The 22,218-nt window shown below is 31.5% G+C and overlaps 1 pseudogene; it reads left to right on the plus strand.

Annotated features, from left to right (window-relative positions):
• The first annotated feature begins 16,099 nt into the window (after positions 1 to 16,099).
• The window catches only part of LOC129316649 (uncharacterized), a 6,518-nt pseudogene continuing 399 nt past the window's right edge, over positions 16,100 to 22,218 (plus strand).

The raw sequence follows: 22,218 nt of genomic DNA on the forward strand, positions 1-22,218 counted from the left end.
TTTGTAAGGGCTCGGGCTAATCTACCTTTGGCCGGGTAATTTAGCACTGAGTGAGGGCTACGGCTCGAGGTTAATGGAGGGATATAAGGATGGTTGTTTGTGTGTATTGTAATATTTCTTATATTTGTTGGAATTATATTATTTTTTAATTCTCACTTAATAAGCACACACTTAACTGTTTGTATCACTATCATAAATTGGCTTTGGTTACTGGGACTTTTGAGTCTCATTATGTGGTTAACAATTTTCAGGAGAAGAGCCACGAGTGACACATGGAGGAGTCTCAGAGGCTTAGTGGCATAGATCCACTGTCTCTTTTGAGTATTTGATTTATGATTTATAATGTTTTATATTGTCAATATTAGGCTTTTTGTTTATTGTCAATTATATGAATATATAAATGTAATCATGCCTTTCCAATTATTTCTATTTTTGGTACAATTTGGATGACTGTAATTTTAATATTTGGTTTACTTTGGATTGATTAAAATGGTATGATTATAAGGCGAAATAACTGGCTGTGTTGAAAATTGACTAAATTGCTTATTTTACTTGTTGAGAGTATAAGGATGGATAAATGTGATTTAGTTTACTTGTTGGGAGTATAAGGATGGACAAAGTGATTTAGCCTAATGGCATGTGGGAGGTAAAAATTTATCAGAAATGTTATATTGTGTGAGTTGAAGTCAATTATAAAATATTTTATCTTGAAATTATTGATATAACAATGTGTTGGGTGGCTGTAACCCAATATGGTTGAGTTAAATTATTTAAAAAAAATTGGTGTATTACACATTTTATCCTTATTGACAAGTTGTAATTTTTTGCTTAATTCTTAGTATTCTTTAATAATAATTGTTTATTCTTTAAACAAAAGTTTGTGATTAGGGCTTCTTATTTTAATAACTTATTTTTTAATAACAAAAATTATACTTAATAAGTTACAATTTCTTGTTTAACTCTTATAATTTATTAAATAACAAAGTTAATTATTATTTAAGCAAAAGTTGTGATTAAGACTTGTTATTTTGATACAGAAATTACATTTGACAAGTTTATAATTTTTTATTTAATTATTATGATTCACAAAATAAAAGTTATTATTTCTTAAGTAAAACATGTGATTGAGCCTTGTATTTTTAAAAAGGATACTCTTCACTTTAAATTATTAACACAAAAGTTTTTTAAACTTCAGCATAATTATAACATTTTAAAGAATCATATTATCATTTTATAATTTAATAGAGATTTTATCATCATTTTGTTCTTAATCAATTGATCATATAACTTTATTTTAATTTTATCTAAACATTCTAATCAGGAAGAAAAAAAAAATTCACTCCATTATATCATTAATTTTGTCTGAGGATGTACTAAATTTTTATTTTTATATTGCATTATCTTTTCTCTCCTAGTTAATTACATTCAATAGAGGTAATATTTAAAAAATGCTTAATTAATACCTATGAATTATAATAAGGATCGCTCATCTTTTCTAGCTTAATAAGGACTTGAGGGCAATCTAAACCATTGATATGAAGAAAAAAAAAAAATTTTATGTAGGTAGCTTACTCTCCTTTTTTCTATGAGCAATAGCTTAATTAATTTGGATCTTAGCAAGGTGTTAAATATTAGAATTATTAATCAACAATGCCCTTATATATGCTCATATATAAATAAAAAACTTACTCCTTGATTAACATAATGAGCGTAAAATATATCATAATTCGAGCAAGCCTTATGACTTAACTCACCTATATTTTTATTTATTAAAAAAGTCTCAATCCTTCTAATAAAAAGAAGGGAGAGTTTACAACAACTCTTTTTGATATGATTATCTAACTAAGTCAATTTGAGCATTATGTTACCTAATTGAAGTTAATTCTTTTAAAAATATTTCTGTATTCACACGGATTCAAACTCAATATCTCATATTTAAGTTGTTATAATCCTTATACTAGAATCAACATGGTTATAGTAATAACATTTAATAAAATTGTTGAAAATATGCTTATATTTATCTAATGGTGAAATTGATATCTTTTACATTTTTAAAAATAAACCAAAATCTCTCAAAAAGTTAGCATGAATGATAGAGACTCTCGTTACTTAAATAAAACTCTTGTGCATGTAGTGATTTAGTTGGTAGATCTCTTCCTATTACTCGCAGTACTTTAAGGGATATTTTTTGTTGTCAACAAAACTTACTTCTTGTATTAATAGAAAAATAAAGATAAAATGTGTACAAATTTAGTAACTTTGAGCATTGAAAGAAAGTTTCGTAAGTTGGTAAGGAGGAAAAAAAGAGTCCAAAATTTTACCTTGACAAACAGTAGTGGTGGAGACAAGACTGGACTCTAAGTTAGGGATAAGATAATTTAATTTAAAAATTAATAATTTTTTAAGAAATAACATTTTAATAATTGAAAATAATAATTGCACTATGACTAAAATTGAAATAACATAAATTGAACATTAATGTTAATATGACCTTTTACATAAATATGATCTTTATATTTTATTTCGATCATTAAAATATTACATATCTAATAAGCTTAAGTCTTAATATTTTTTATTCAGTCTAGGAGACGTAAAATATCAAAAATAAGAGTTGCAAAGTTATAAATTTTATATATCCTACTCATAATTTTTTTTTAAAGTGAAGAGAGTTACCACTTGTAAAGAACCTCATTCCTACCATGAAACAAATATTCTTTTGCTCTTTAGAAATATGTTGAGAGATTGTGATAATTAAATACCGTCAAATCATGCTTAATTAATACCCCTTCCTTTTAAAAATGTAAGACATTTTTAACCGAATCTTACTCTCCAATAAAGTAATTACTACTTTTAACTAACTTTATCTTTTATATTTACTTCTATTAAACACCCTACAATAAATATAAAGTCACTTTTTAATAGGAACATTTTTTTAAAAAAAGCAATGATTATACCTTGAAGAACTAAAATATCTTACATTTTTTAACATTCAATTCCTTAAAAAATGCCTTATATTTTTAAACGAATGAAGTACGACTTTTAGAAGTAAAACATCCTTAAGCAATCATAAGACTGGATCATGGTAAAAAATTTTACTATATATAATCCATGACCTATATATTCATTGCCTTACAAATATAATGTTACACTACAAATGATGTTTTAAGATCATTTTTGTAAACTCATGATCTTGCCTTTTTTTTAATTGTAAAATATAAGAATGTGATATTTTAGTTCATTGTTATTACTTACAAATGGTATAAAGAATACCTCTTATTAGACAAAATGAGATCAGAGCATGCCTTATAACAAGAAAATAATTTAATAAAATTCTTGTGTGTTTTATTTATAAAAATATCTGTATAATTTTATTTTGATCTTATTTTATATGTTGATTTCTTTAAATAAATCAAATATATTAATTTGATACCACTAGCAGAGCTTTGATAACACTACTTAAGCTCTAATACCATTTATAAAATGTATAGATGCCATAATTCTAATTCTTTTCTTTCATGCGCATAAGAAGTTATCAAATGTGATGAGAAATTTGTCTCTCTTTGAAGTTTTTTCTTTTTTTTTTTTGCTTTTGCTTGTGTCTTTGTCTTCTTTTCTAGTCATTTTTGCTTTTCTTAGATTCTTGTATTTCTTTCTAGGTTTTTTTTAAGACGTTTCTTTCCTGTGTCTTCTCATGCTCTTTTCTGTTAGTGTCATTTTCTTATTTTCAAAGTTCTAGGTCTTACATGTTAAAAAGCTTTAATCTCTCTCTTTTTTTCTTTCATTGGTATCTATGTTATTCTTTTCATCTTGTTTAGCATGTTGGTGCTTACTTGTTATTTGTTTTCAAGTTGAATCTAATTTGCAATTTGTTCTTAACCAAGGTTTGTTACTTCTTTAGGGTTTTTTCTATCTATGTTTTTTTTTTGAATGAAAACTTCTATTTTTCTTCTTCTTCATTTTCTTTTGTGCATGTTTGGATTTGTACTTTTAGGCTCCCATTAGACTACTATACTGAATCCATGTCTTATTTTCTTAGTAACAAGTTTCATTCTTTTATCTGTTTTGATCAATCTTGTCTTTTTTCTCTAACAAAGGTTTATGTATCAAAGTTCACATTTCTAATTTTCTTAACCTCCCTCATTGTCTATCTTTTTGTTCTTTCTCTCAGGTTTCTTTTCTTGTTCTTATTTTACTTGAAAGTGTTAGTCGGTTCAGTTGCTTTTGCTGTTAGTTTGATCATTCTATCTCCTATTGTCCTATGTCGGTTTCTCTTCCTCCTCTTTTTGCATGGTTTTTTGCTTCTCTTTCTAGTCTTCTAAGTTTGTTGGTATTTTCTTTGTGGGCATAGTTATAATTTGAGTACGATCAAAGGTGTCTTACTTAGACCCACTTTGGGTATGTCCTCATCATTATCCCAAGCAGCAACAGGCCATGTTTAACTCAGAGTAGGCAAATGCCCCCTGAATTTAGGGTTAACTAAATATAAGTATAGGAGGTGTTAATACCTTGCACCATTAATTCTAATCTCGAATCCTTGTGTGTGAGAGAGAGTGAACCAAGAAGAAATAACGCTAAAATTCGTACCATTCAGGTAGCAAAAGAATATGGAATTTTCTCCCTTATTTTGTCATTTATGTTTGATAAAAAAACTATAAACACTTCACTCTATTCATTTTATACTAAACAATGTAAATACTTCATCATTTTACAAGTAAATTATGTGTAAGATTATATTTAAGCTTGGGTTAAAGAGCAAAAATGTCCTGAAACTTTTTCTTAGGGACGCCTGACACTTGATATTTTAAAATTTTTTTTTAGAGTATTTTTAGCCAAAAAATTTAAAAAATAGAGCATTCCTGCCCCATCATTACAATCCTTAATGCTGACCATTAAACTCAAGTTTGACTAAGGATTTTTTTTTCCTTCTTCCTTCTGTGTTTAGTCTCCGATTTCGTTCTCCAGTGAATTATTTAACTTTCATTCTTCTAGCGAATGAAAATAAAGACCAAAAAATGCAAAATGAAGGAGGAAAAAATCATAAATATCTCAATAAAACTTTAGTTAATGGTCAATGTTAGGAATTTTAACAGTGGGGCAAAAATGCTCTATTTTTTAAACTTTCAAAATAAAAATACTCCAAAAAGTTTAAAATGCCAGGCGCATTTGAAAAAAAAAAAGTTCAAGATATTTTGGCCATTTAACCTTTTAAGCTTCTACATCTCATATTCTTAATATTTTGCATACCTCACTTATCATTTGAAGCCACGTAAGTCTTGATCTGTATCTAAATATATTTGATTTAAATAGGCTCACACACACATGTAATAACTCAACTCACACCGGATAAACTTAAAACATGAATTGTAAACCCAATTTTATAATAAATATGCCATTGTTTATCTCTAATTTTCATATATCAAATTCAAATTTTTAAGTTATTTATTTTATTTCACATTCAATTATTTTTAGAACATGGATTCACAAACATAAAAATGAAATTGAATTTTTAATAATTAAATTTTATTTTTAATTTATTCATTTTTAATTATATTGTACCCCTAAGCCCGGTCCTAGTGTGGCCACAAATCCCAAGCACAAGTTCCAGAGGCCCTTCTTTCTTTTTCTGCCCTTTTTCCTATTGTGCTTGATCCTTGTGTGGCAGCAGGCATGATCTTTTACAAATGGAGTTTCTTTCTGTTGCCACGTCTAAGAGGAAGAGATTTATTAAGAACTTAAAATTTGCTCCTTCTGCAAGAGGCTTAAGCATCATGATGCACCTGAGCCTTCTTAATTCTTGAGTTAGGTGCTAGCATCACTGCTGAACTTGTCGCTAACTAGGGTTCATTTGTTCAGTATACTTTGGTTTTACTTGGAGCTCTGTTGACTTAACTCAAGCAGATTCAGAAACCTCTTTCACCAGACCCATGATCATATATATCTGAGGATGAACGCCATAAATAATGGCTCTTTCTTGATCCAGACTTCTACTTCTGTCTCTTAGTTGTAGAAACCTGAGGCTTTCTAGTGAAGTGACTACAAAATTGAGAACATTAAGTTCCCTCTTCAATGCCTTGTTTGGTATAATGTTATCTTGAGACTGATTATAATTGTTTCTGCATGTTTGCATTATGCTTGACGTCCCTCAGTTGCTGTGGTTTGGGTCTCCCTGCAAATCAAACTGGATGTGAGACTCTAGACATGTTTTAATGGGCCCTTTTGTTATGCTTTTCGTTTTTTTTTATTCCTTGTCTTCTATGTTGTTTTTATGTTTCGAATGTGTTGGTCCAATTTCTTAATTGGATCTTTATGTCGCACTAACATTTTATTTAATAAAGTTTGACTTTGAATAAAAAAAAATCACCATGCAAATAATATGATCCTCATGGAAAGTTACAAATTCCAAAATCCCCACGAAAAGAAGACTTTAAGGCAAGGATGACTTATTATAGAAAAATTGATGATAAGATTGAGAAACAAATTAAGAGTTTTACATACAAGCTAATCATTGACCTCAACAAAGGAGAATGGCCTTTGTCAAGAATCATGATTTGAGAATATATCATAGAAAAGAGATTTATTCCAAGCACTTTGATTATGTAAAATAAAATCACTTGCTAACTAAAAAGACACAAGGCAAGTTGGCTACGGAATTTCTCTAGCTTTAAAAGCAGGTAGATTGGAGAGGAGTAGTGGATTTCTTGATGGTGTGTTTGTTTTTATAGAAATTGAATTTTGATCAAATTCCTCATTTGGATTTACAAAAATTTATGAAAAATTATTTTTTTATTACATTTTATTTATAATCTCAAAAAAATTGTATATCCTAATCATTTGAAATTTCAGTCATTTTAAATTCTTTGTTCTCTTTGTTTTTATTATTAACACATTTAAACTCTCATATTTTGTCTTATCTCTCATCAGTTGAAATTACATGTGCCAAATTTTAAATTTAAGATTTGAAATGTGAGAATTTAAATATAAAATTAAGTCCAAATGCTATCTTATGATATTGGTATATAAGGAATTTTTAGTACTATGCTTTTATCACGGACTTTCCTTATGTGTTGCTCAACTTTCAAGATTGAGATATAGTTTAGCTTGAAGGAGACTACATGTATTTATTTTTTTTTAACTCTTGGGTTTATTTACACTATTTTATATCAATTAAACTTTACTCACTATTTAAAAGGCCGGACCAGATGATGAATTAAAAATGTCAGTGGGTCACATATTTTATAGTTCAGCATATTATATTAGTAATCAAACATGTGACATAATGATTAAATAAAAAATAATATTTATATACATGTATATAAATAATACTTACAAAATTAACAATATCATTCCCGGTTAAAAGTTGTTCATTTAAACATATTATATTTTAATTTTCTCATTTTTGTCACATATTTTATTCATCTTATTTGTTCTTTAAAATAAATGAGTTTTAAATTTTTTCTACACTTTCATTGATATAATGAATAAATAACTAATGTACTCAAGATTTTATTATAATAACTCATAAGTGATTTGACATTAATATTTTTAAATTGAATAAAAATTATTACTAAAATAAGAGTAAAAAAGAAAAAACATAAATCAAAACAATTCAATTATTTTGGGTCTCGGGCTTTTCTTCAATCTTCAAGAACCATTTAAGTTAAACCGGACTAACCCAAGTCAATTAACAAAACAAGCCAAATAGTTGAATTAGGCCGTTTATTCTCTAGGCAATGATCTAACCTAACCGTTGACTCTTTTAATCATCTAGGTATAAAAATATAATTCTAGTTATGTATATAAATGTGGATATCATGTGCCACGCGCATCGTATAATCTCACCCTAAGAAATAGGTAATATATAATGAGAGGTGAAAAATCATTTACAACACAGCATGACTATGACTACTATTAGAGGCCACACATGTCTTAAATAATTATGGTGCTTAAAAAATCATAACTTAGTGGATCAAATTATTAAATTAATTTAACAATTGACCAAGTGATAGTTATTAATTAATTAAGTCAACTTAATAGCCCAAAGGATCAAAGTAATACATTAGTAATGGCTATGACTACTATTACAATTGTAAGAGCCAATATTTTGGAATTTAAATTAGCATTGCCAGGCAAAAATTACCCAAGATCCTTTAGCATAGTCCTTATTGATTTAGTCCATTGTTTTATTTTCTTTATAATGAAAAATTTTGTGATCGTTATTCTAATAATTGTTGCGCCAACTAAAATTCATTATAATATAATAATAGTGAATAGAACTTTTCATGAACAAGTCAACGAAAATTGATGTAAGTAATAGTGACTTTTGTTACGTAACATCTACTATTGGTGGGGTTTAATTCTTGTGCTTACAAGGGAAAGAAAAAAAAAAAAATTCAAGGACAAGTTATTATTATGATCGACCTTTTGCCTTTGTCTAGGCACACCGGCCATGCTTCTTCTTCTTCTTCTTCCCTTTTTTTTTTTCTTTTTTTTTTGCGGTTGCCTTGGGAGACTTCAAAAGGTCCAAAGGATATGGGCCTGAGTGCAATTAGTTTAAAGGCTTTTTAAGGTTTATTCATGACAAAATCAGTTAATACAATGCTATTTTTAAAATCAATGGGACACGGAAGAGGTTGATTTCTCATAATATAAAAAATTAATATTTAAAGTTTTATTTAGAGAGGTATCTGCATTTAATTTTTAATAGTATCTCAAAATCATTGTTTTCAATAAAAAAATACCTGTGATAATTAAACAAATAAGTTTTCCAAATTTAAAAAGTATTTTTGGAGATTTTCAAAGGTAAAAGTTGTTTGGTTATTTTTTGAAAAAACCAAAGCCCATTTAAAAATCTGTGAAATGTAATTTTTCATTACGATAATGATAAAATTATAAAATTTAATTTTACTATATTTGTTTTTAATCAAATAACTAATATTAATCAACAGTATATATATATATATATATATATATATATATAAGGAAAATTAGGGCTGTGCATGGGCAGGGTTGGGTAGGGCAGCCCCTTAACCCGATGCCCTGCCCTAAATGTTTTTGGGCAAGCAAACCAAGCCCGAAGCCCGACCCTACCCGAAAAATGCCCGACTTTGGAAGGGCCGGGCGGGCAGGGATCGGGCTCATCGGGCAGGGTCTCTAGCCTTGCCCAGAAATTCATCATGAAAAAGTCTAAAACAATATACTACACACCTAGTAGACACTAGATAATATAAAATGATATTCCACCACCAACAACAATAAAGGAAGTCAAAAATAGAAGATAAACATAACATGATAAAATTCATCATAACACAAAGAGATTTCTCTAATAATTCAAATATGGTCCAGTCATCCATAAACAAAAATAGCCTTTTAAAAGGCCATAGATCTATCTTCCATAAACATCAACCATCAAGCTATCAAGCCATCAACCATCACCACAATAAGTTTGCAAAAGCCACAAGTCAAATAGTCTAATAATTCAAAGTTTAAACATAAAATTAATCCTAAAAAAATCCAACATAAACTAGACAAATTAAGTTGCCAATGCCCATTTGGCCATTCCTCCTAAGGTTGAAGCTGAACTACTGAACCATCACATCAAGAACCTGAAATAAAACAATAAGAAGAATTAAATTATATGACAATTTATAATAGAAAAAATAAATTAATTTAACAAAACTACTATATTGAGCATTCAAGCAACAATCTTTGTCCCTCTTTCAACCATCCACAGTCATAGTATCATAGTGATCTCCTTCAATGACAGTAGTTACTTCTAAAGGAAAAAGAAATCAAATTAAAAATATGTCCAACACTGTACAATAGCTAAAATCAATATTCATAGCACAGAAAAATACAGAAAAAAAATCAAATTAAATTAAAAATATTACCAGATTGAACAACATGATCTGTCTCTTCAAAGTTGTCAAATTCACGCAACTTATTAGCAAGTTTAGTGAGAGATGTTCCAGGTAAGAGCCAGTTTTGAGCACAAATCAGTGCTTCAGTCATTCGAGGAGATAGTGAACTCCTATATTGATCAACTACTCGCCCTCCGGTGCTAAAAGCAGATTCAGATGCGACCGTTGACACTGGAATAGCCAACACATCTCTGGCCATAAGAGAAAGAATTTTATATGTAGATGCATTTGCCTTCCACCATGACAAGATATCAAACACTGTACCAGAACCAAAAACGATCTCAAGATTAGCTGTAAGATATTTGTCCAACTCTGTCTGATCATCATTGGAAGTCTTCTGCTTTTGTGACTCCAGCCATAGAACACCAGGGTCATTATCATCATCTAAAGAGTCATCCTCTAATGAAATCACCCCTGATGGTGTAGATGAAGAGGGGATACTTGATTCCAAACTTACTCCAGCTGAATACTCATTATACAAATGATACAAGCAATCTTTCACCCTCATTTTCATAGCTGCACATACATCTGAATCAATGTAAAGCTGCTCAAAAACATGATTCACATAAGCCAATTTGTATCGAGGGTCTAAAATTACAGCAACCATCAATAAAGGATTCATATTATCAGTTTGACCCCAATACTTCTCATATTTTGTTTGCATGCTAAGGCTCATGTCCCCAAGGAGAGGATTAGCATTCAATATATTTTTTTGCAATAAATTCTGCACACGTGCAATTTGATGGAAGCATGTGTTAGATGTCACATTCAATGTAGAAGAAAACATCAATGTGATATCATAAAAAACCTTCAAAAACTTGAGGAAGATACGGGCTCTACTCCAATCCCTTTCCTTAGGATATTCACGTCTACATAAACGGCCGATTGGGTCACGCTTAGAGATACGCTCATCCTCCTCATTAATTTTAAAGTGAGCACGATATTCATCATCTTTATCATGCATTCTTTCAAACACTTTTTCAAACTTCAAAGCAGATTCAAGCATCAAATAAGTAAAATTCCATCGTGTAGAAACATCTAAGCATACAAGGCTTTTAGTGTCCAATTTCTCTCCATCAGCCCAACTTTTAAATTTAAGAAACCTAGAAGGAGAGGAACGAACATACCTTACAGCATTTCTAATGGAATTAAAGCTCTCCTTTAACTCCTTCAAGCCTTCATTCACCACCAAATTCAACACATAAGCACAGCACCTCAATTGTAAGTACTCGCCATCACATACTAACCCCTTCCAAGCCTTAATCCTCCTCTTTAAGTATGCTAAAGCTGTGTCATTAGCTGTTGCATTATCCATAGTTATTGTGAATACCTTGTCAATTTCCCAATCTAACAAACACTTCTCAATTGTCTTTTCTATTGTTTCACCTCTGTGATTTTCAATCATACAAAATTCAGAATTCTCTTATAAAGTTTCCACTCAGGGTCAATAAAATGTGCAGTCACACACATATAGTTGAAGTTTTGATTGGATGTCCAGCAGCCGGTAGTAATACAAACACGATGAGCACACTTCTTTAAAGCCTTCTTTAACAGCTTCATTTCTCCAAGAAATAACTGCCAACAATCCCTTGTCACAGTTGTTCTTGTAGGAATTGGAAATTTGGGTTTTAATTCATGCATCAATTTTCTAAATCCTTCCTTCTCAACAATCCTAAAAGGCTGCTTATCTGTAATTATAAATTCAGCAAGTGCTCTTCGACATCTCTTCTCATTATATGTGTGAGGAATCAAGCCTCTTCCTTGTCCTTGCATGCTTGCCCCTCCTTGTGACACATAATTCAGCATTGATTGCTTATTGTCTGTTGTGGCTTTGTGTGGGTTCTTGGGACATTTAGGTATGTGCCTTTTCAAGGAATTTGTCCCATGCTTAATTGGGTCACAGGAATATGTGGTGTGGCAATATTTGCAAGCCGCTCTATACTCCCCATTTGTCTCTTCTAATGGCAATCTAAAAAAAAATTCCCAAACTTGTGATGATTTTGGTGTCCTCTTTTCAGATTCTTTTCTCTTTTGACCTTTACACTCTGCTTCCTAAGGGGCTTTTGCAGTGGTACTAATAGGAGGTAGAGGAGGTAATGAAGATGAAGGCATTGGAAGAGGTGCAATCGAATCAGGATTAGTCCCACTTTCATCTTGGGGAGAGGGTATAGTCATAGGTGTGAATGGAGTAAGGTTAGCATTAGGACCCGTGGGAGTGGAACCAGGACTGACGTGTGCTACATGTGAAGGAGTAGAAGCAGAATTTTGTTCTTCCATTTTTGTGGCCTAACAAATAATTTCATTAAACTAAAAACAGAACCAGCACAAGAGTAGGCCAGCATATCGATGAACCATTAAAAAACCAGCAGAAAAATTAAAATCGTTTTCAATTTAATCAAAACAAAATAAAAACAAAGATCTCACAAAGAAAAGAAACAATCCAGCAGCAATGATACTTGAGCTTCAAATAGAGAGAGTGAAAGAGAACAGCTTCGAACAGAGAGAGTGAAAGAGAAGAACAGGTATGAAGAGAAGAGACCATTTACCTAAGCCTTGAGTAGACGAGTTGAATCAATTGATGAACTCGAGTGCGATGAGATGAATGATTCTGAACTCTAAAGCTGCTAACCCGAGTCCAAGATAGAGGAAGCTCTGAACTCTGAAGTTGCCAATGCCAGATGAAGGAAGCTCGAAAAGATCAAGGGACAGAGAGCGATGCCGGAGATGCGATTGAGAGAGAGGGATAGAGAGCGACGTCGGAATACGATCGAGATAGCAGAATGGAGAGTAACGCTGGAGATGAAATCAGATTCAGTGGCTGTGCGAGTAATCGAGTATGCAGCTGTGAGCAGGCGAGCAAGGCTGTGAGCACCGAGCACCGAGCAGGCGAGCAAGGCTGTGAGCACTGAGCACCGAGCAGGCGAGCAAGGCTGTGAGCATCGAGCAGGCGAGCAAGGTAGGGTTAGGGAAGTTCGGCTGTGACTGCGAGCACCGGCTGCACTATTTGTTCTCAATCTGAATCTATTGAAAATGGGAGTGACCGAGTGAGAGAATTAAGACTTAGGGTTATAATATTTTCATTTCCATTCATGCCCCTCACCAATTTAACAAATTACATAATATATTAATATTTTTATTAAAATATATATATATATACCTCGGGTCGGGCAGGGTCAATTGGTTGGATACCTTAACCCTAAACCCTGCCCAACCCGAATTTCGGGCTCAGCCCGACCATGCCCAATCAGTATTGGGCACATTGTTTAGGGCTCGGGTCGGGCATATTTAACTAGGGTCGGGTCGGGCATTACGGGCATATGGGCATCTTGCACAGGCCTAAGGAAAATGATAGAAAAATTCATTTAAATTATATAAATGACAGATTGACCTCACAAAATGGCATAATTCTCCTGGAGTCTTATAGGATGCTTCTATCATTAGGGAATTAAAGAAAATGACCAAATTACCCTCAAATAAAATAAAAATCTTAAACCTCAATACAGAGTCATTTTCACATGTTCTTGCCTCTACTTCATCTTCTTGTTCTCCTCTTCTTTGTGCTCTTCTTCTAGTTCGTGTTCGTCTCCTCCTCCTCCTCCTTATCACCTGTCTTATTTCTTTTTGAGTTTCTATACATGAGTGATTTGTTTTGTTAAGCTGTTGTACGTGGGTAGATGTAAGCAATCATTCTTCCTCTATTAGCAGTGCTATATGTGGGTAAATTTTCTCTCTTTCTTAAAAATTTTTCCTCTCATATGTGATAGTTGAAATTGATGTGGGTTAATATACGTAAATAATTGATCTTCATTTTCTCTTCATGATTAAAGTCTTCATTTTCTTGGATAAATGATAAATGATATATAATTTTTAGTTATGTTATAAATGCATAAATCAAAGTGGTGAATGACCAATACAAAGTTATGAATATAAAAAGAATAGTTATTGTTGGATAAAACATAACATATATGTGATTATGATATTTGGGAAATAGATATAATAATGAATGGCTATTTCATTGTTTCATTAGCATGGGAAATAGCTTCTTTTACTTTTAGTTTTGAAAAAAAAATTATTTTATTATTTTCACATAGGGGGACATTTTGTAAAAAATATTGAAAGTAAAATACAATATAATAAGGGAGTGTGAGGATAAAAATGATAAGAGAAGGGATAACATTATAAGATTCAACCCTGCATATTTTTTTGTCAAAAGGGTTGTAGGGTATTTTTAAGCAAGTTGTAGATTATGTAACTGATAACAAGACCTTAGATAATTGTCACTTTCTAATTGTAGATTATGTAACTGATAACAAGATCTTGGATAATTGTCACTTTCTAATGTTTTCTTGTCATTTAAATTAAAGAAAGTTGTTATTTTTTAGATTAGAGTGGTAATTTATTTTTGCTGATTTAGTCAATTTACAGAGAGTACTGATAAATTACAATTTCTTGTTGCATTGTTGCGAATTTGGGGACAAAAGTTGTTAACATATTAATAAAAGTTGTGAATAGAAAGTTATGAATTTTTAACACCCAATGCATATCAGGACTCGTATATGCGGAGTTGTGAATGAATATTGAATTGTTACAAATTAAAAAAAATTGTTAATATAGAAACAAAGTTATGAATGGAAGGTTGAAAATTTTCAATACTTGATATATATCAAGACCTGCAGATATAAAATTGCAAATGACTATTGAATTATTATGAATTTAAAAATAAAAATTGTTAATATATAAACAAAATTTGTGAATGAAAAGTCGCGAATTTTCAACACTTAATACATATCAAGACTTGCAGATCAGGACTTGCAAATGGCTATTCACTTGTTGGAAATTTAGAAACAAAAGTTTTTAATATATGAATAAAAATTGTAAATGGAAAGTTGCAAATTTTTTACATTTAATGTATATCAGGACTTGCAGATCAAGACTTGCGAATAGCTATTAAACTATTGCAAATTTAGAAATAAAAATTATTAATATATGGACAAAAGTTGTGAATGAAAAGTCACAAATTTTTTAAATTGGAATAAAGGGGCAAAAGTATCATTTTCTATAATTTCCTAATGACAAAAATATCTCTTAAAACTCCAGGAGAATTATGTCATTTTGTGAGACTAATATGTTATTTATATAAGTTAAATGAATTTTTCTGTCATATTCTCCATATATATATATATATATATCAAACTTAGATTCTTGAAAGAAAAATTAATTATTTCAAACTTAGATTCTTGAAGGAAAAATTAATTATTTAATTTCTATAATTTTAACTCAATTGTTACTTAATTTCTAAACTTTGATCTATAACTTGATTATAATTTAATTCCTAAATTTTGACTCTTACAATTCAATTTTTATAACTTTAAGTCTTTAACCATTTAAAATATTGGTTGCTATATTTTAAAATATAACATTTTAAAAAAATATTTAAAAATTTTAATCTTCATAATCTTTGAAAAGATTAAAGGGTTTTAGTAATTTAAAATATTAGTAATAAATTTAACATAATTTTAATCTTGATAATTTTATTTTTTAAAATATAGGAACCTATATCTAATATTTTAAATGATTAAAATTATAAGGATTAAGTTATAATAGTTAAAATTTAGAGATTGAATTACAATCGAGTTAAAATTAAAAAAAATTAAATTATAGTGAGTCAAAATTTAAAGATTGAGTTACAACTGAATTAAAATTATTAAGACCAAATAATTAATTTTTTTATTTTAAAAGATAATTATTTTCTTCAAATTTACAATTTTCATATACATCTATCATCCTCTCACTAATAATATTAACATAAATGAATTTGTTCCATTTTATTGAAAGGCCTTAATAAATCAAAATTATTGTCATTCAATTTTTTAAAAAATAATTGAGTTTTAATATATCTAATCTGTTCTCCTCCAACAAACTACGATGGAATTTTCATACATTTTATTTTTGTCTGGCCAAAAAACAGCTGAATTAAAATTCATGTTTGTATCATTACCAAAAAAAATTATGCTTATAATTATTTTTTAAAATTTTAAATTTAAGTAGGTAATTATTTTTTAAAATTTAATTTAAATAACGCAAATTTTAGTTTTTGACTACTTTTTTCCACGGGATTTGTCCCGCAAGCCAAAAACGTTCCAACGGACATTCACTAACTCAGCCGGAGAAACTTATCGGCGATGGAGGGAGAGGGAAGCGGCGCCGTCGCTAAAGTTGACGCGGGATCAAGAAACAGCTTCGTTGAGCTCAATGGGGACAAGGGGGTGGACGCTGCGGAAGAGCAAGAGCAAGACGGAGTTGAAGATGCGCCAGAAGAGGAGGATGGAGAAGACATGGATGCAGGTGAAGAAGAATACGTCGAAGACGAGGGGAATACACTTTCAGGTTCGAAGATGGGATCAATCCTTTGGATTTTGTGGAGAATAATGACTCTGAGGTCCAGAGTTATCAGCAATTGGAGCGCCTTGAGAATGAAGCCCTTGCTGATAAAAAGCGAAAAGCAGTTGAAGACTTGCACCAGTAATTCAACTTCTATTCATTCATCACTCCTTCTTCTTCTTCTTCTTCTTCTTTGCCTGAGCAATTCTCTTTTGTGGGAATGATTTATAGGAACCTAAAGACTCTATAATACAATTCAATAACGCTACAAAATATCTTAAAAATCAAATTTTCTTGAGTTAGTCTGATAATGTTGTAAAAATGATTTATTACTTTAGGACCCTAAATAGTGTCTTAGAGAAATGCCAGCGTTTACTTTAGAAAGCAAAGGTGATAATTTAAGCTTCTTAAAAGGAATTCTGATTTTTAATGTTCTTTTCTGATATCATTAGATATTAAGATTCCTATCTGTCATTTCATCCTTCTGCTTTTACAGCTGTCCAATTCATCTAGATTAGAACATAGCATGGGTCCTGTTCGTGTGTTTGATGCCATTGCCCAAATTGTTCAATCAACTGTCTTCCAACTTCATCTTCATAATTGTGAGCCCAGCGTACTGTGTTTTTAATTGTACCTTCTCCTCATTGTGCTATTATTCTGTGCTTTATGCTTGAAGTAGATTTAATTTGACCATGTGTTATTCTGCTAATTTCAAAAATGAATAACGAATGAAATAAGTATTTCGTTAGAAGAATTTCATTAACTTTTGGTGTCTTTTTTTAAAAGAAAAAGAAAAAGAAGAATTTCATTAAGTCAAAGAGTTGGGATGCAAATAGGTATTTCATTAGAAGTGTGACGTGTATTTGTTAATGTCTCTAAAAACAGTGATGGGCCTTCTTTCAAGAAGGTGAGGGAAGACGATATTTCAGGGGCTAGTATGGAGGAGATAATGGAGGCACTGAATTTTGGTGTTCGCAGGAAGTCTAGAAAGGTACAATGTACATGTGATTAGGCATGCTCATGCAGCATTACAATAGAGCGACTACATTCTGTGACAATACATCTCTACATGAGAATATGTTAGGGAAAACCTTTTGTAACTCTGAATAGAGAATTGATCATAAATTCTTGAAACACTGTGCTGTCCAGATTGTGCAGTATAATTTGCTTACACATGCAAAGAGCATTAAAAAAAAAAAAATGCTATAGTTGGACATTAGAGCCAAAGTTATCCCCTGCATCCTAGTGAAGAGTTGCTATGCGTTTTCTTAGCCTATGAACATTAGTATCTTGCTTTGAAAAATCTTAGGTTGAGGGTGCAACTAAGAGCATGCAAGTTAGAAAACGAAATTTTTATTAAAAAAACTGGCACAATGTATCTTTTAATGCCCTAGAAAGGATGTTGATGACTGGCTCAACGAGCAAGAATTTTCAGTTATGCATTTGCAACTAACTAGTGATCCATGCTATTAGTAGTTTAATGCAGTTTATTTCTGCTGTGATTTCTTTTGATGTTTGTTGTAGATTCTAGATAAAAAAATTTGAACTGAAACATCTCAGCTTGTGACACCATTTATTCCTCTACCTATTTTCTAGATGCAACCCAAGAAAAGAGGTAGGCGAAAAGGATCAAAGAATAAACTTGATCCTCAGCTAACACGAATGCTGGGTGATGCCACCCTTCACTATGCACGCGAATGTTATGAAGAGGTACTATATTCTGGTTAAGCTTGTTGTAAATTATAGATTCTTTCCATGACAGAGCAGTCCATATATATATATTCACTCTGCTGACTTTATGCAGGCTATTTCTATATTGCATGAAGTTATCAGGCTGGCACCAAATTTGCCTGATTCATATCACACACTTGGACTTATCTATAGTTCACTTAAGGATTACAAAAAAGCTATGAATTTCTACATGATTGCGGCTCTTTTGACCCCCAAAGATGCATCACTCTGGAAAATGCTTTTTACTTGGTCCATGTAAGAGAGCTCCGCATTTTTTCCTCATCATTCTTTGTGTACTTTGATCTTTCTGAACATACTCAACTCTATGTGATTACATTCCCACTGTCTGCAATTGTGAAAGAGGCTTAAATTACCTCAAGTGATGTGTGCAATGATATGAATATATAATATGTCTCACATTAATTTTTCTCATTTTTTTTATTTGTGAATACATCTTTGCAATGTTTATATATTGTAATTTGTTGTTGTTTCTACTTTAATTGAATTCGTACATGCATTCCAATATCTAATGGCTTTTAAATAAAAAATAGTATTACTTGTCGGGATTGAGAACATTTCAATTGCAGAGAGCAAGGTGACATTGGCCAGGCCAGTTATTGTCTTTCAAAAGCAATAACTGCTGATCCCAAGGACACTACTCTCAGAATTCATCGTGCATCTCTCTATGTTGAGCTCAAAGATTATCAAAAAGCTGCTGAGACACATCTTCAAGTTTATCAACTCTTTCCTGAGAATATTGATGCACTAAAAACTGCAGCTAAGGTATTCCTCTTTCTCTGTTTTTAAGGATCCATGTTCCACATGACTATGCGGCAATGCTCTTTTCTGTAGATTTTGTGTTAAATATCAATTTTTTCCTTTTTAACAATTTTGTACCAAAATTTAACATGTCTTTTTCTGATGCTATGTGATTCATTTGTATGCTGGCGGGACTTGTGGCCTTGATGTACCCTTCTGTAAGGGGCTAGGTATTCAGAGAGTTTTTTGGGATAATTATGGCACGGTGCCTCAAATTAGGGTTTAGGAAGATCCCTGTTGGAATATGATCTGAAGCCTGATGCAATGAAGCTTGTACTTGATGATGATAAACAACAAATTTAAATGATGACACTGATTTGATTAGTGTTATAGGAGTTTGCAGTAGTAGAATGAGTGAGATTTTCCAATCACAAAAAAAAAAATGACAGTAGACAAACATCTAATTATTGGAGTTCTTAATTTGTTGTATCATCTATGCTTAGCTATTTACAAGTTGTGATTAGTTTTAAATACTATCAACTATTTTAGCAAAATGAAAAACATATCCTCAAGGACAAAACCAAATGAGCTAGTTGACTTTTGTAATAGTGGGGATCTCCTGGGGGGCCACTATGAAGAAAACATAAACCTGAAGAAATACACAGCTAGAAATATGTCATTGGTCTCTCATGTCTACTAGATGTTTTTGTTTCTCGTCTAATTTCTGCCATAAGTTCTTATTTAGTTGTTCCTTTCAAACAGCCACTCTTTTGAGGTCACAATTTGGTAATATTATTGAGCAACTGTTCATATATCCTATATCCAATTAAAATTCATGGGGTTGACTGTTGTTATTGATGCAAGTATATGTTGCTTTCTATTTCAGCTCTACCAAAAATGTGGTCAAGCAGAATGTTCAATCCACATTCTTGAAGACTATCTTAAGGGTCAACAGGCCGAAACCAATGAAAGTGTTGTTGATCTGCTAGCTTCCATATACATGGAGACTAAGGCATACGACAAAGCTCTTCAGCATATTGAGCATGCTCAAGCTGTACATTATTCAGGAAAGGAATTGCCGTTGAATTGGAAAATTAAAGCAGGAATCTGTCATATTCATCATGGAAATATGCAGATGGCTCAGGTGTGTCACTTGCTCAGTGGAAGATACATAATTCAGTTGACTTTGTATGTTCTCAAGTACTGTTCATTTTAACTGTACAGGCTTGTTCAATCTGATGTTGTTTACAGCTTACTGATATTCAAATGATGTTGAGAAGCTAGCTCAAACAAATCCACCTCCTCTATATTTACGCATTTCCCTTGTAGTATATTGCTATATTTTCAACTGGATACTATTATACGAATGCTTTACTGCCATCTTGTGCCTTTATATAATTTGTTTTCAATATTAGTGTATATGTGATATGGGCTTGATTATTAGGCCTGGCTTCGTACTGTTCACTCTGTATCCTAGTCATGTGCCATCTATTTCTGCAGCACGATAAGGCTGTAAGGTTGGATTAACAATTGACTATTGTACAAGCACCAACATGAGAAGTGGGACAGGATTGCTAATTTGTCCTCCCTATGGTGCTTAGCTTGTCACTTTTTCAAGGGAAGCGTACATGTTTAATTTTAAATAGATTGGATTGGCAAGTAATGTTGTGCTGATTTGCCTTTGTTATCGAGAAATTTCTTTTTGCCTTTTTTTCATATTAGCATTAAGTGGGCTTCACTCAGGTTAAGTCCCCTCACTGGGCAATCTTTAGAACATATTCTCCCACGTAGGCTAGTGTATGTAGTGTTTTGTTCCTAAAGTGCTGTAGAAATCATTAATGTAGGTTGATATGGATAGATAACATCATGGAGGGATTTCTGCAGTTTCCTTGTTTTGCTATTTTTCACATTCTATACAAGACTTCTTGCATCTTGGCTTCCTTATTCTGTTATGTTAAACAAAGAACGTCCTATTTGACTATGTACTCCTGCATGCGGAACTTTCTGTGCTTTTGTGCTGGTGTCTTTCATAACCTTTTTTTTAAAGCAGGGTTTGATATCTTATTTTAAAAAAAATTATTTGTCGTTAATTTCAGTTTTTAAATAATGGAAGTATATCAAATTTTATGTTTATTTTTTGTCATTTGTATTTATATTGAAGTTCTCAATGTGATTTACAGGTTCTTTTCAATGATTTGAAACAGAGAATGCCACCGAGCATTCTGACTTGGTTACTGATATTGCAGATTCATTGATGGCTCTTGAGCATTACAACTATGCATTGAGTTATTATCTGATGCTGGAAGCAAAATGGGGAAGTAAAAATGTATGGTAACTCGTTCCTATTTATTGCATTTCTCTTGCATTTTCTTTTTGGAATTTTGATACTGATAGTTTGTATGAGCATTTGATCGAATCATTGCCAATTATACTGACAGTCAGAAAAATGTTATTGAACTGTTCATTTGAACTTTTTACGACTGTTACTATTTCTGTTTTTACAAATTAATTTTGGACTGTCATTTCAATTTGTCGTCCCACTCAATTTTTGATATAGAATGTAAAAAGCATACTGCCAAAAAAAAAAAAAGAAGAATGTAAAAAGCAAGCTACAACTTGTTACTTTAAAAGTACTGACGGTGGCACCATTTAAGCTAGAGACTAGTTTTTGGCTGAAGCTTTCTATACTTTCCTAGTTACTTTGTTCATTATGCACATGCCTTGGCTATTTGTGGCTGTGGGGATTGGACTTTTTCTTCTTTTCTTTCTTTCTTTCTTTCTTTCTTTCGTTTTGAGAGGGGTGTGCTCTAAAGAAATGAGTGCTATTTTGAGAATTGATGAGGCGCAGTAGTGCTGTATCATTGGCTAATTATTATTTGAAATTAATAAAATGGTTTCAATGTGTTTTTCTTTGCTCATTTTGGTGGTCATAATCATGATAGTTTTCATTTTTTTAATCCAGTTTAATCATATGTTCTCTCGGTATATCATCATTGAATATAAGTCTAATAGAATCTGATGCCTATGGCAAATTTTTCTTGCAGGGTCTCCTGAATCTGAAAATTGCGAGATGTTTTCTGTCCCTCAAAGAAAGATTACGAGCAATTGAATTTTTCTACAAAGGCAGGTTCACTTTTTTAATTGTTTTGCTTTTATGCATAGAATGGTAGATAGAGTGAAGTATTATATTGTCCTTTAGTGAAAGAGCGAGGGTCAAGTTGGATCAACTTCCACATAACTAATGTGGAGGGTTAGCATTCCATAGATTCATGTGTATGTATTTGTGTTTTCTTTATCATGGCTTCCCAAGTATTTTCTCTGCTATTCTTCACATTATTTCAAGTTTCAAAACTTTTTTCTCTTAATATCAGTATTCGGTTGACAGAAAGTAATCATAAGTTGATTCATGTGCTCTTACATGTGTGTCAAA

Source organism: Prosopis cineraria, unplaced genomic scaffold (assembly GCF_029017545.1).
Source record: "Prosopis cineraria cultivar Desert tree isolate PC_DT_omini unplaced genomic scaffold, ASM2901754v1 PC7, whole genome shotgun sequence".
Classification (NCBI taxonomy): domain Eukaryota; kingdom Viridiplantae; phylum Streptophyta; class Magnoliopsida; order Fabales; family Fabaceae; genus Prosopis; species Prosopis cineraria.